This window comes from Cynocephalus volans, chromosome 10 (assembly GCF_027409185.1).
Source record: "Cynocephalus volans isolate mCynVol1 chromosome 10, mCynVol1.pri, whole genome shotgun sequence".
Lineage (NCBI taxonomy): Eukaryota > Metazoa > Chordata > Mammalia > Dermoptera > Cynocephalidae > Cynocephalus > Cynocephalus volans.
Window position 1 is genome coordinate 53,991,311 of NC_084469.1, and position 16,168 is coordinate 54,007,478.

General features: G+C 39.4%; 2 protein-coding genes across 7 annotated transcripts in view; one reads left to right on the forward strand and one right to left on the reverse strand.

The window, feature by feature from the left end:
* LOC134387391 (zinc finger protein 585A-like) overlaps nt 1-16,168 on the reverse strand; it is a 231,801-nt gene that overhangs the window by 110,295 nt on the left and 105,338 nt on the right. The window lies entirely within an intron of this gene.
* Nucleotides 13,214-16,168, forward strand: part of LOC134388647 (zinc finger protein 571-like) — a 41,357-nt gene continuing 38,402 nt past the window's right edge. For 4 of the 6 annotated variants that reach the window (XM_063111859.1, XM_063111862.1, XM_063111863.1 and 1 more), the window contains exons 1-2: nt 13,214-13,522; nt 14,273-14,327. The gene's annotated coding sequence lies outside the window, so the exon portion shown is untranslated. Of the gene's footprint in view, nt 13,523-13,871; nt 13,920-14,272; nt 14,328-16,168 lie in introns of those variants that run through there. The other 2 variants (XM_063111860.1, XM_063111861.1) reach the window with 2 other exon arrangements.

Genomic DNA, 16,168 nt, shown 5'->3' on the forward strand with positions numbered 1-16,168 from the left:
CCTAGAAATGGTATGCAGTAATAGAAAAGTAAACACATTTTGGTACCAGAAGTGAGGTGCTGCTGTAACAAATAAAATGTGGGAGTAGAAGTGTAAGGAACTAGAAGAATTTTGACGAACATGATAGAAAAGGTCTATCTTTCAGTATCTTAAAGATATTTGTCATGCTCACACATACAAGATGAGGCAAGGCAAAGGCCTGACCTAACCATTTTGACCAGTAAAGATACTATGAGCCATTTTTAGATTTTGTCAGTTTATTGCACATGTAGAGAGTGAAAAGCATAAGTCAAGTTCCCTATAATCCTTGTCACAGATACCAAAAAGGATGACACTAAAACAAAGGAGACAGATGGGTGCAATACAAGCAGTTCTTGTATTGCAGTTTAATATTCTGCAGTTCTATTCTTTTGGTGCTAGTATTTTTTTTTTTATTGTGGTAAAAAACATAACATTAAATTTATCATCTTAACCATTTTTAAGTGTGCAGGTTAATAGTAATTATGTTCACACTGTTGTGCAACAGATCTCTAGAACCTTTTTATCTTGCAACCGTGGGACTCTATATCCACTAAAAACTAATTCCCTCTCTTCCCTCTACCAACCCTTGGTAATCACCTTTCTACTTTCTGTTTCCATGATTTTTACTACTTTAGTTATTTTATATGAGTGGAACCATACTGCTTTTGTCCTTTTGTGATTGGATTATTTCACTTAGCATACTGTCCTTGAGGCTCATCTGCATTGTAGCATGTGACAGGATTTACTTATTTTTTAGGTCTGCATAATATTCCATGGTATGTATATGCCGCATTTTCTTTATTCATTCATCTGTTGAAGGACATTTGCTTTTTGTTTCTACTTCTCGGCTATTATGAATAATGCTGCAATGAACATGTGTGTGCAAATATCTCTTTGAGATCCTGCTTTGAATTATTTTGGATATATACCCAGGAGTGAGATTGTTGGATCATATGGTAATTCTATTTTTAATTTTTTGAGAAACCTCCATACTGATTTCCATAATGTCTGTACCATTTTACCTTCCCACCAACAGCACACAAGGGCTCCAACTTTCCATAACCTTGCCAACACTTGTTATTTTCTGTTCTTTTGATAGTGGCCATCTTGATGGGTGTGAAGTGATATCTCATGTGGTTTTGATTCACATTTATTTGATGATTACTGATGTTAAGCATCTTTTCATATACCTTTTGGTGATGCACAGTTTCAAGCAGTCTTCACTGAGGCTCCATAGCAGCAGTGGCCCAGTATACCCATCTACCTTTAACTTAGCTCATCTGTTCATGAACCTGGCCCAGGCATACTCAGGATCCTTGGTGTACTGAAGCTCCCAAGAAGCCCAAGGTGCTGGCACAGACCCGGCATTTGACATAGCTACATTTAGAAAGAGACTAGTTACTTTTTCGTGTAGATATGTGATGCCATGAATGCCCAGTTTGCTTCTTTCCTGGATATGCCATTTCCACTTAATGATGGATGCTTGTTGTGTAATACCCACTTTATTGGTGTTCTCATTTCTAACCCATGATAGGGATGTCAGGTGTGACACAACCTGCTGTTGCTTTGTTAGTCTCACAGTATCCACCAGCGACCAGTAACAAGCCAATAATCTTCAAATGGGGTATACTGGATGTACTGGGTTGAATATCATCCCCCCAAATTCATGGTCACCTGGAACCAGTAAATGTGACCTTTTTGGAGAGCAGAATCTTTGAAACTATAATCAAGTTAAGATGAGGTCATACTGGATTAGGGTGGACCCTAAATCTGGTATGATAAGTGTCCTTATAAGAAAAGGGAAATATGGACACAAGGACAAAGACACACAAGGATAATGCTATGTGATGACAGAGACAGAGATTGGAGTGATGCTTCTACAAGCTAAGGAATGCCAAGGGTTACTTGCAACCACCAGAAATGAGGAAGAGGCCAAGAAGTATCCTTCCATAGAGTCTTCAGAAAGAGTATTACCCTTCCAACACCTTGACTTCAGACTTCTAGCCTTCAAAACTGTGAGACACTAAATATCTGATGTTTTAAGCCACTCGGTTTATGGTACTTTGTTATGGCAGCCTTAGGGAACTAATACATCAGGTGATGGTGTCAGGTACATGCTATGTTCAAAACCCCAGAGGATGCCATTGCCTAGTGGCCAAATCTGTTTGCCACAGGGTCCAGTCTGCATACTTGTCTGTCACTGACAGTTGAAGCTTAAAAGATTTGGTAGACTGGGCAGAGTGGAAGGGTTGTTTGTATGGTTGAATAGTTTCTAGGATATGTTATTGGACAGCGACCCTTTTGAGTAATCTTTTATAATGAGTTCAGTGGGATCTTCGTTTAAGGTATGAAGTGCCTCTGATACCTGAACAAGTCTCTCAGATGTTGTGCCTCCTTTTTGTATGCTGGAGGTTTTAAGTCTAACAGTTGTTGTTGTTGTTGTTTATTTATTTATTTAACAAACTTAGGACTTTTTCTCTGAGCATCAGTTTGCCTGGTCCCTAAGAAGCTTACTTACGTGGTTAGTCCCTGTATCTTGGTGAAATCTTTATCTTCCAGCCCTGGTTCAGATATCATCTTACAAAAGGCAGTCTATATGCTATCCTTAGCCCTTCTAATCAGAATAATGCCATCAGTGTAAAGGACACATCTGTTAAGGCTTTTCTAGGTCTCAGCCTAGAAAATTGTGGTGAATATAGGTAGTCTATGGCAACATGATAAGCACAAAGGTAATTTGAACCTTGTGAAGGCAAATTGGCTCCAATCTTCTGAATGCAATGGGATGATGAGAAGGTATTAGCAATGTCCACCACTGCACAACAGACCCCTTCAGTCTGTATTATGGACTCCATGATTGTTTTATCTGGAACTGCAGGTGCAAGGCGGACTACTGCCACACTGACTTTGTGGTAGTCCACAGAAAGGTACCAAACAATGTTTTTTACCCCCTGCCACTGAGAACTATTACAAGGTGACATAGTTTCTTTAAGCAACTCTGCCTCCATTAGCTCTTTCATCAGTATAGTGACCTTCAACCTCTTTCACTCTGTTCCCTTCACCAGTATCCTATACTGCTTCATTATATGACTATGCTGGAAAAGTCAAGTAGGCTCCAGGTTGTGTCATTGTGCCACTACCACTGTTCCAATTGTGGCATTTCCCCACTGTGAATATCTCTTATGGTCAAAAGTATTACCTATGCTTACATCTATTCCCACAATACATTCATCAGTATCATTTACAACCATTTGAGTGTGTATTGGCCCCAAAGAGCCCACCTATACCAGTCCTTTGTCCAATCTAAGAGCTATTTCCAAATCCAGTTAATTTTTTTTTCTTTTTCTTTTTTCTTTTTTTACCATGCTCATGTGTGCTTCCAACACCATAGTGACTTGTGCCCTGATGTCCAAAAGGGCTTAAAAGGTTTGGCATCCTTGGTCACTGTCAAGTTCCCAGCATACTTTGGCCAGTGCATGAAGCCTTGGGTTCCTCTGGAAGGAGGGACCTTGACCTCTACCCAAGTCCTCTTTTTTCTTAAAGGGGGTAAGGCATGAATAGAAAGGCAATATTAAAAGCATTGGATTAACAGCAGTCTAAAAATCATAGACCCCTGCATGATGATCTATGTTCTCTTGGTCCTCTTCCTGTTTTCCACAGTAAATGCTGAAGCTGGTTGGGTATCTTCTCCTGTTATAGCCTGGATCTTTAAATATTGTGGCCGTCTCGAGGCCTGATTGTGAGAGAATTACCCTCATGGTAAAACCATCAATCACCTCTTTGGGGACCCTCTGGCATGATAGCCAGGTCCATGTGGTCCTAGTCTGAACCTTTGGTTGGTCCTTTTTTCCTCCCTCTTTGACAAAAGGATATTCTTGGCTTGTGTCCAGCCTTCCATTCTGTGGAGTTTGTTGTCCAATAGCTGAATAATTTTCTGAATGCTATCTTTGGGATACAAGAGGAGATGTAATTGTCCCTGAAGGGCTGGTACTGATTGGACAAACTGGTCAATCTGACCCTGGGTGACTATCATCTGGGTACTCAAGATTTCCATTGTAAATGGTCATAGGTAGAAAAATTAAAGCTTCCCTACTGTCATCCAGGGGTGCTTATCAAAAGACAGAAACTTATTCAGATACTCCACTATTCCACTATTCTATTATGGATATGAAGATCAATTGTAACAAGCCCTAATTGGTTCTTACATATTCTTCCTCCATGCTCATATTATCAGCCAAGGTGCTCATGGCCAGGGTAACTCAGAGCATGGGGTTGGTCATCAGGCAACTGGTTCCTATCCCTTCTTATCTGACAAAACTTTCATGGTTCCCTCAGCTGCTAGCCAGAGATTTTACAGTCTCATTGGGCTTTTGTCCAAACATATCTCTTCTTTCTTTTCCCACCCATTATAAGAGGAGACCTAAGTACATCTCTGAGTAGTAACTAACTGCCCTGATTACCGGGGAATATTTTATCTGTGGTTATAGCCACCAGTTGGAGGGAAGAAGTCTCACTTTCCTTGTGGCACACAGGGTGAACAACAACCAAGGAATGTCCTTTTTAGCTTTGTGGGGTCCTTTCTCCTTTTTCTCTAAGTCCTCTATCTCACACTACTCATCATGGATCTCAAGGACAACAGTCATGGACCACTTGTCGTCCTTGTCACCTAATATTTTATAATATAGAGTCTTAATAGAAAATATGACGTGTAGTAAGACCAACTAAGGAAACGATTGCCATTGAAAAGACTGTTTATTATTCAGAGTTCTCAAGAGGAGGGGGCATGCCAACCCATGCAGGGCCACATGAGAAAACACTGAGGTTGGTCATACGTCAAGGGGGGAATTGTGGGCAAGAGCCTTTATTATGGTTTAGATGGGAAGGAACTGCAAGCCGAAGTAAACAGGTTAGGACTGGCTAGTTTAAATAATTTCAATGGCATCTGGGGCATAGGAGCTATCCCCAATTGTCTGGTACCTGGCTCTGGTGTGATTAGGGCAGGAAGATAGTGGCCCAGAGTATGACAGTCCAATAAAAAGGTGGTTGGTGTATGGGCTCTGGGTTGGTTGGTTGGTTTTTAAAATTTGAGCTTAAGGGTGAGTTGTTTACTATCTGTAAGAACTGTTTAGCCTTGGGAGGGACAGTTCCTTCATGGTCAGCAAGGCCCCAAATGTCAAAGCCTCAGAATATAGAAAATAAAAGACATAGATAACAGACCTTTAAAACATATAGTAAATGAAATAAGCCAGATACAAAAGGACAAATATTTCATGATTACATTTATATGAGGTACCTAAAATAGGCAAATTCACTGAGACAGCAAGTAAAGGTATAGGTTACCTGGGTCTGGGATCTGGGGTAATGAGGAGTTATTGTTAAATGGGTACAGAGTTTTTGATTGAGATGATGAAAACTTTCTGGAAATACTGGTGATGTATGCACAATTATGAATGTACTTAATGCCACTAAATTGTACCCTTTAAAATGGTTTAAATAGTAAATTTTATGATATGTATATTTTGCCACAATAACAACATGCTATTTATTTATGGGAAAAAAAACAAAGAACATGAGCTCACAATAAAAATAATTAGGGACTCTTTTCTTGTAAAGGTAGAAAGGGAGAATAGATATGGCTCCTAACTCACACTATATTCAAAATTTTATTACAGATAAATTGAATGTAAATGTGAAGTGTCAAAAAACAAAACTTTTTGATGAAAAATAATATAATCATGTCCTCATTGTAGGCAAAGATTTATTAAGCTGGGTACAAAAAGTGCTAACCATAAAGAAAAAGAGAAGAAAAATCAGACCACATTAAAATTAAGAAGTTTTGTGAAAAGCCAAGCCATACACTGGGAGAAGATGTCTGCCATACATATATGAGGATAATTCAAAAAGTTCATGGAAAGATTTGTATTATCTTTAAATTCTATTTTTCAATGAGCTTTTTGAAATACCCTCATATTCAACAAAGGTCTCCTTTGCAAGTACATTGAAAATTCTTATCAACAGAAAAATTGGCAAGAAATTTCAAATAAAAAAAATTGAAATGGCCACATCAGGGAAATTCAAATTTAAACCACTACACATGCACCAAAAAGGTTAAAAAGTAAAAGACATACAATATTAGTGTGTGTTAGGATGTGGAACTATAATATATACTGGATGAAACTGCAAATTGGAAAACCAATTTGGAAACTGGAAGTATCCACTTAAGTTAAATATGCGTGTAAACTATGACTCAGCAATTCCCCTCCCTACGTATATATGCACACATATATGCAGCAAAGAATGTTCAGAGTACTATTGGTAATAGCCCCATCTTGAAAATAAGCCAAATATCCATCAATGAGAATGAAAGAACTGTAAGTAAAACAACATTGATTAATCTTACAAAACCAATATTTGGCAAAAGAAGTCCGACTAAAGGAGGGAAGAGTGTGCATATTGTATGATTTTATTCATGTTAATGTTCAAAACCAGGCAAAACTAATCCATGTACTTATAAGTCAGATGGTGGTTATTTTTAGTGGAGACCAATAAGGGGGCCTCTGCAGTGCTGCTTACAGTGGTTTGAGCAATTTACGAAAACTTATTGAGCTTTACTATCATGATTTGTGCATTTTTCTATATTCAAAATTTTTTAAATTGTACTTTAGAGAGGGCAGGAGCATGCCCAAGGTCCTAGGCAGGAGCCAAGGGCAACACGCTGCCCCTCAGAAGACAGGAGCATGCTGAAAATACCACTTCCATGCAGGTGGTCCACCACAGCCACAGCAACTGCTGACGCAAGCAACTCACTGCCACAGTAGCAGCCAGAGCAACCATGCAGGCAGCTTGCTGCCAACTTGACTGCATTGGCACAAGGAGAGTCATTAGTGGAGACCAGAAGAAAAGGAAGCTTTTCTCCTCAAAGCCCACTCCAGAGTAACAGAAGAAGCAACTGCTCTACCAGATGACTAGACATCAAAGCAGAGACACTAGAAATATGAAAAACCAATAAAATATAACTAAATGAATACAGTAATTCTCAAGTAGCATGACCCATGGGCCAGAAAACCCTTGAAATGACTGAAAAAGAATTCTGAGCAATAATCTTAAGGAAACTCAATGAGATACGAGAAGTCACTTCGACAAATAATAAAATGAGAAAAAATGAGTGCCAGCCCCTGTGGCCTGACCCACTGAGGTGAGCCCTGTGGCAATCCCTCGCCCCTCCTTGTACATGGAGGGGAACACCAGCCCCCACAGGCCAACCTGCCAAGGTAAGCTCAGGAGACCTGTACTGTGTGTGAAACCCCTCACCTCCCTTTAGACCGAGAGGAGAGTGCCAGCCCCCACAGTCTGACTCATCGAGGTGAGCCCAGGAGACCCACATGGTACTGGGGGCTCATTCTACGGCCACAGATTGTGGAAAAGGACCCAAGGTGGTTTAACATAAACACCACCACACCTACTGTCAAACAAAGACAATTCACCACCACAGTAGCAGCCAGGGCCACTCCACAGCCAACCTCAGTGTAACAGAAGATGCAAACCCTCTACCAAACGGCCAAACGTCAACAAAAAAATACTAGAACTACAAATAAACAAGAAGAAATGACACTACTGAAAGAATACAGTAATGCTCAAATGTCAGACTTCATGGAAAAGGGAATCCTTGAAATGTCTGAAAAAGAATTCTGAGCAATGATCTTAAGAAAGCTTGAAGAAATACTCAATTAGAGAACTCAATGAAACAAGAAAAAATATCCAGAATATGAAGGAGGAAATCTACAAAGAGATTAATACCTTAAAACAGAGTGTAGCAGAACTTCTAGAAATGAGATTCATTCAATGAAATAAAAAACACACCTGAGAGCTTAAGCAGCAGGGTAGAGCAAGCAGAAGAAAGAATTTCAGATCTCGAAGATGGCCTTTTTGAAATAACTCAGTCAGACAAAAAAAAAAAGGAAAAAACAATTTAAAATAATGAGGAAAATCTAAGAGAGAGAGCAGACAACCTCAACTGCTCTAACATCTGAATTGTGTGTATTCCAGAAGGGGAAGAGAAAGGAAAAGGTATTGAAAACCTATTCAAGGAAATAATAACAGAAAACTTCCAAGGTGTAGGGAGAGATGCAGACCTTCAGATCCAGGAAGCTCAAGTGCCCAAACAGATCTGATCCAAAATATCCTCCCCAAGACACATTATAGTTAAATTTGCAAAACTCAAAGACAAAGAGAGAATTCTAAAAGCAGCAAGAGAAAAGCGTCAAGTCACTTATAGTGGAACCTCATCAGACTAACAGCAGACTTCTCAACCATAACCCTACAGGCCAGAAGAAAGTGAAATGATAAAAAATTGCCAGCCAAGAATTCTATAACCATCAAGGCTCTCCTTCAGAAATGAGGGAGAAATAGTTTATTTCACAAACAAAAGTTGTGGGAGTTTACCACCACACGACCAGCCCTGCAAGAAATTCTCAAGGAAGTCATTCATCTTTAATCTGAATAATGATGACCTCTACCACAAATATACAGGAAAGATCAAAACCCACTGTTAAAACAAAAATGCCAACAAAAAAGAGAAAGAAGCTAAATCGTCTCACCTTAAATTCTCAACTAACATTGAAGAAGAGAAATAAAAGGGGTAATAATGATCAAAATATATTTAAATCATCTAGACAAGAAGCAATTAAATGACAAGAGTTAAACAATACTTGTCAATAACTACCCTAAATGTGAATGGATTAAACTCGCCAGTCAAAAGACACAGACTGACTGATTGTATTAAAAATCTAGACCCAAGTACATGCTGTCTTCAAGAGACCCACCTGACCTGTAGAGACACACAGAGACTAAAAGTGAAGGGATGGAAAATGATATACCAGGCAAATGGAAACCAAAAACGAGCAGGAGTATCTATTCTTATATCAGACAAAATAGACTTTAAACCAAAAAAACATAAAAAGAGACAAAGAACGCCACTATATAATGATAAAAGGATCTATCCAGCCAGAAGACATAACCATCATAAATGTATAATGCACCCAATACTGGAGCACCCAGATATATAAAGCAAACACTCTTAGGCCTAAAGAAAGAAATAGGCCCTAATACGTTAATAGTAGGGTACCTGAACACCCCTCTCTCAGCACTGGACAGATCATGAAGGAAACCAATCAACAGAGAAAGACAGGATTTAATCTATCCTTTAGACCAATTAGACTTGGCAGATACCTCCAGAATATTTCATCCAACAACTACAGAATATACATTTTCTTATCAGCACATGGGACATTCTCCAGGAAAGAACACGTTAGGTAATGAATCAAGTCTCAAAAAATTTTTAAAAATTGAAATCACTTCAAGTATCTTTTCAGACTACAATGGATTAAAACTAGAACTCAGGGCCAGCCCCATGGCTCACTCGGGAGAGTGCGGCGCTGGTAGCGCTGAGGCCACAGGTTTGGATCCTATATAGGGATGGCCAGTGCACTCACTGGCTGAGCGTAATGCAGACAACACCAAGCCAAGGGCTACGATCCCCTTACTAGTCAAAAAAAACCAAAAAACAAAAAACTAGAAATCAATAAGAAGCGAAACTCTAGAAACTATACATATACACGGAAATTAAACAACACGATCCTGAACAACATATAGGTCCAAGAAGAAATTAAACAGGAAATCAAAAAATTTCTTGAAATAAATGAAAACAAAGATACATTATACCAAAACCTGTGGGATACTGCAAAAGCAGTTCTAATAGGGAAGTTTATTGCAATAAACACATCAAAAGAATAGATTTCAAATAAACAACCTAATGCTACACCTCAAAGAAGTTGAAAAACAAGAACAACCCAATCTCAAAATTAGTAGATGGAAAGAAATAATTAAGAATTAAATGAAATAGAGACCCAAAAAACCATACAAAAGATCAATGAAACAAAAAGTTGTTTAACAAAATAGACAAACCAAAATAGACAACCAAGGCTGACTAAAAAAAGAAAAGACCCAGATAAGAAAAATCAGAAATGAAAGAGGAGACATTATAACCAATACCACAGAAATACAATCATTAGAGATTATTGCTGATATAGTTGTTTATAACCATATGCCAACAAATTTGAAGACCTGGAGGAAATGGATAAGTTTCTGACATATACAAACTACCGAGACTGAATCAAGAGGATGTAGGAAACAGAACAATAACAAGCAATGAGATTGAGGCAGTAATCATCAGTGTCCCAACAAAGAAAAGCCCAGGACTGAATGGCTTTAATGCTGAATTCTACCAAACCTTTAAAGAAAAATTAATACCAATTCTCTTCAAACTATTCCTAAAAACTGAAACAGAGGCCATTCACCCAAACTCATTCTATGAGGCCAGCACCACCTTGATACCAAAACCAGATGGAGATACAACAAAAAAAGAAAACTACAGGCCAATATCTCTGATGAACATAGATGTAAAAATCCTCAACAAAATACCAGCAATCAGAATACAGCAACACATCAAAAAAATTATACACCATGATCAAGTGGAATTCATCCCAGGGATGCAAGGATGATTCAATATATGCAAGTTAAACGTGATATACAACTGTCAACAAAATGAAGGACAAAAACCATATGACTCTCAGTAGAAAAAGCATGTGACAAAATTCAACATCGCTTCATGATAAAGACTCTCAGAAAATTAGGTACAGAAAGAAAGTATCTCAACACAATAAAAGCCATATAACACAAACCCATCATCAATATCATCCTGGTGGGAAAAAGCTAAAAGCTTTTCCCTTAAGAACAGGAAGAAGCCAGTGATGTCCACTCTCACTACTCCTATTTAACACACTATAGGAAGTACTAGCCAGAGAAATGAGACAAGAAAAAGAAATAAAGAGCATCCAGATTGGAAAAGATGAAGTCCAATTGTCTCTGTTTGCAGATGACATGATCCTATATATAGAAAAACCCAAAGACTCTACCAAAAAACTCTTAGAGCTGATAAATGATTTCAGTACAGTTGAAGGATACAAAATCAACACACAAAAATCACTAGTGTTCTTATATACCAATACTAAACTAGCAGAAAAAGAAATCAAGAAAGCTAATCCATTTACAATAGTCACCAAAAAAAAAAAAAAAACATACCTAGGAATAAATTTATCCAAGGAGGTGAAAGATCTCTACAATGAGAACTACAAATCACTGCTGAAAGATATTAAAGTGGATACACAAAAAATGGAAAGACATTCCATGCTCTTGGATTGGAAGAATGTGAAAATGTCCATACTACCTAAGGCAATCAACAGATTCAATGCAATCCCCATCAAAATACCAATGACATTCCTCACAGGAATAGGAAAAAAAAAAAAAAACAACCTAACATTCATGTGCAACAACAAAAAAGACACCGAATAGCTAAAGCAATCTTGAACAAAAACAATAAAGCCAGAAGCCTTATACTACCTGACTTCAAATTATACTAGAAAGCAACATTAACCAAAAGAGCCTGGTACTGGTATAAAAACAGAAACTCGGACCAATGGAACAGAACAGAGAACCCAGAAATCAACTCACATACTTATAGCCAACTGATATTTTACAAGGGGGCAACAGGAGCATACACTTCAATAAGTGATGCTTGGAAAACTGGACATCCATATGTAGAAGAATGAAACTAGACCTATACCTCTCACCATATACCAAAATCAACTAAAAATGTATTAAAGACATATATAAGACCCCAAACCATAAAACTACTAAAAAAAAAAAAAAAAAATAGGGGAAACACTTCCGGAAGTAGGACTGGACAAGACTTTATGAATAAGACCCTCAAAAGCACAGCAAAAGAAACCGTTAACAGAGCAAAAATGCAGCCTACACAATGGGAGAAAATATTCACAAACTATGCATCTGACAAGGGATTAATATCCAGAATATACAAGGAACTCAACTTAACAGTAAAAAAAAAAAAAGTAACCAGATTAAAAAATGGTCAAAAGAGCTGAATAGGTATTTCTCAAAGGAAGATACACAAATGGCCAACAGACACAGGAAAAAATGCTCAACATCACTAAGCATTAGGGAAATGCAAATCAAAACTACATTGACATATTGTCTCACCCCAAACTGGCCATTCTCAGAAAGACAGAGAAAAACAAATGCTGGCAAGGATGTGGAGAAAGAGGAACCCTCCTACACTGTTGGTGGGACTGTAAATTAGTGTAGCCATTATGGAAAACCGTATGGAGGTTCCTCAAACAACTACAGATAGAACTGCCATACGATCCAGCAATGAAATGGAAATCATCGTGTGAAGGAATACCTGCACTCCCATATTTACCTCAGCCCTACCTACAACAGCTAAGAGTTGGAACCAACCTAAATATCCATTGTAAAACGACTGGATAAGGAAGTATATATACACAATGGAATACTACTCTGCCATAAAAAAGGAATGAAATACTGCCATTTGAAGCAACATGGATGAACTTGGAGAAAATTACGTTAAAGGAAACAAGCCAGGCACACAAAGAGAAGTACTGCATGTCCTCACTCATAAGTGAGAGCTGAAAAAAACCAAAAACCAAAACCAACCAAACAAACAAAGAAAATCAGCAAAAGAAAGACACAACAATCACAAAAATCCTTTGAACCTTTAAGAGGAGAGAAGGGACCTGAGGCCACCAGAGGTGGAAAAGAGGGCAGGGGCGGGGGGTTAGCGATAAATGGTAAAGGGCCACAAAAAATGATTACATTGTGTAATTATAAATATAGTAATTTTTAAAAGGGAGAAAAACCCTGTATTTTAAACACGTAAACTTTTTTTTATTTTAAAAAGTGGTAAAAACTGTCACAGGCACATCAGCACGACCACAGCCCAAGTCCAACAATAAAAGCGAACGCACTCACACCAGTATTAAAGGGTCACTCTCCCTGCGGCTAGGGCCCGGGAATTGCTCTCCTTCAGCCTCCCAGACTCCGCTCTGTCTTCCTCTCCTGCCGGCCAGCACACCGGTGTTCTGCGGAAGACCCCAGGCTCACGGCGAGACGTGGGTAATCGCTGCCTCTGGGCCCAGCCGGGGCAGAGATCCCTGCTCGGCCTTTCCGGGCTTCTGGGCCACACTACAAGTCCCAGAAGTCCCCGCGGCAGAGATTTCCCATAGACGCGAGGTGGGGCACCCCATCGCACAGCCCGAGCGACCGCGTGTGGGCAGAATCGCCGCAGTCCGCTGAGGACACGCAGAGTACAGGCCGGAAGCCCCCGAGGGTCTTTTGTGCTCTGGACTACAGTTTCCAGAGGCCTCCGGTTGTAACGTCACTTCCATCTCGCCATCAGTGCTGTTGTGCTGGGGGCGGTTGGAGCGCGCTCCGCGACGGAGGCAGTGCGGCCTGTTGGTTTGGACTGGGCAGCCTGGACCCGGAGAGGTGGCGGGGGAATCTGAAAGTGAGGAGTGCAGAGCCCCCGGACATGGACCGTGACTGTCCGGAGCCTCAGGCCTGTCTCGCCAGTGTAGGCGGTGGGGGGGGGGGGGGGGGGGCGATGTGTGTGCGCGCGCCGCCGTGATGTAACTGCGCCTGTGCGACTGTATGATCATGTGTGTGTCTACATGAGAGTGAGTGGCAGTTGTGTGTACAGCCATGACAGTGGTTGTGTGAAGCTATGCCAGTGACTTCTCATTTAACTATAATCGTAGACTCTCATTATATCTTTATCTCCTCTTCAATTGTGCCCTGCCGACGGGCAGCGGTTAGGGTGAGAAATGCTTACACTGAAGTCCCTGTAGGTTTGAGGGTTTCTGGGAGCCTGTGGTTTGGGGTCTCTATGGCTGACTCTGTCCCCTCGCCTTGTCCATACGGGGGCCCAAGTTCCCTGGAAACGGAACCCTCTGATATGGAAAGATAGAGAGGTGAGTCCCAGTCTAAAGATTCCAGATAAGAATCTTGTCTCCAAGCCACATACCTGACCTTGGAGTAAGTATTTTTAGAGTCAGAAGGAGCCTCAGGTTTGGGGGTTGAGAAGAGAGGAGAAAGAGACCGAAGTAGTGGGATTCCAGTCTCTCTCCTCAGGAATCCTACTGGGGAGCCCTGTAGGGATTCTCAACCTCTACTCTGGTTCTGAATGGCGGCATTGCTCTAGTCTGACTTTTCTCTGAATGGTCTGCTTTAACTCAGGTGGGTGAGAGTAGAAGATGTTTGTTTCTTTTGTCAGTCTGGGCTCAAAATAACGCCTGCTCTCTCAAGATTCTTTTTCTTTTCCCAGGTGCCCAGAGAACAAGGGAAGATTGACTGTAGGATAACTAACATTTTTATCCAAGGTAAGTTGTTATTTTCTCTTTTGCCTCCGAAGTGCTTTCTGGTTTTTCAGGGTATGGGAACATTTGCTTTCTTTCTCTTGAAACTCCATTCCAAAGGATAAATGGGGGCTGGAGGACCCAAAAGGGCTATTTCACTCCACTTCTCCCCTTTTGATCTGAGGAATCCATATTCATCCGGCAAATCTTTTAATTCGGTTTTAATACTTAGTTTTTTTCCAAGGTCTTTGAAGGAACCGAATACATCCCCGAGAGGGGAATTTGAAAGCCATATTTGACTTTAGTATTTTCTTCTCAATTTTATTGTTTGAGATCATCTTCTCTGTATTTAAAAGGTTCAGAAGAGTATACAGAACATGCTCCCTCTTACCCCTGTACCTAGCCACCTGGCTTTCCCACTTCACAGGTAACCTGTGTTACTTGTTTCTTGGGTACTTCAAGGGGGATTCCATACATATACGTGGGGACTTCAAAAAGTTCATGGAATAATAGAATTGAAAGATAACATGAATCTCTCCATAAACTTCTTGAAGTCCTCTCGTGTTAGTACTTGAGGAGCTTCTTCATTTGTTATACTTGAGCAGTACTCCATACTTACAAAATGTTAAACACTGACCGTTATTAACGAACATTCAGATAGTTTTTTTTTCTTTTTCTGTACAAACAAGGGTGGGATAAATATCCTTGTATGTGTGTTATTAAGCTCATTGATGAGTTTATCAGTAGTGCGAGTGCCAGTTGCTGGGCCAACATATATGTGGACTTTAAATTGTAACAGTTTTTGCTATATTGTCCTTCATAGAGCTGTGCCGTCACTTTTCTAACTAACATTTTCTGATGTTCTGTTTTATTCAAGGTGATTTGCTAGTTGTTGGAAAATTTAAGAAAATTATTAGTAATGTTGTGGTGTTGTTACCTATTTTTGTGTGTGTGTGTTAAAATCAATTTACTGAGCCATAATTAACATTTTCATTAAATTTTTATTATGAAAAAGTCAAACATGTACAAAGATAGACAAAATGGTAATGAGCATCCATGTACCCCCTCTGCCCAGCTTCAGTAATGATTGACTTACAGCCAATCTTGTTTCATCTATACCTCTACCCACCCCAGGACTATTTTGAAGCAAATACAAGATGTTGTATTATTTCATCCATAAATATTTCAATATGTATTTGAATGATAGTCTTTTTAAAAATGTAATCACAATACCATTATTCTCTCTGTACAAAAAGAATAATTCTTTAATATTATCAGATATCCAATTAGTGTTTCGATTTCCCCAAAGGGCAGATAACTTTTTTACATATTAAAGTTTCTTTGAATCCAGGTTCAAAGAAGATTCATACATTGTGATTGGTTGAGAAGTCTTTTAGTAAGTCTTTTTAGAAATTCACACTTTCTCATTTCCTCTCTTTCTATCTTTCTCCTCTTCACCCCACCCCTTTTCCTTCCAAAGTATCTGCTGAAGAAACTGGGTGATTTGTCCTGGTAGCATTTCTCATGGTCTGAATTTTGCCATCAATAAAATGATGTCATGGTATCATTAAGATGTTCCTCTGTATTTTCTATAGTTAGATCTAGAGGCTTGATCAGGTGCAGGCTTCTTTTTTTCCTTCCTTTCTTTCTCCTACTTCTTTTTTTGTTTGTTTGCTAAATAACTTCATAGATGGTAATGTATACTTTTCATCAAGAGGCACACAGTGTCTGCTTATCTCTTTTTGTGGTGTTTATAGTCATTTCATTAGGGGTTGCTAAATGGTAATATTCTAATTCATTAATTCTGTCTTCACTCCTTATATGGAATACTTGTATGAAGTGAAAATTTCCTTCAGCAGCTGACT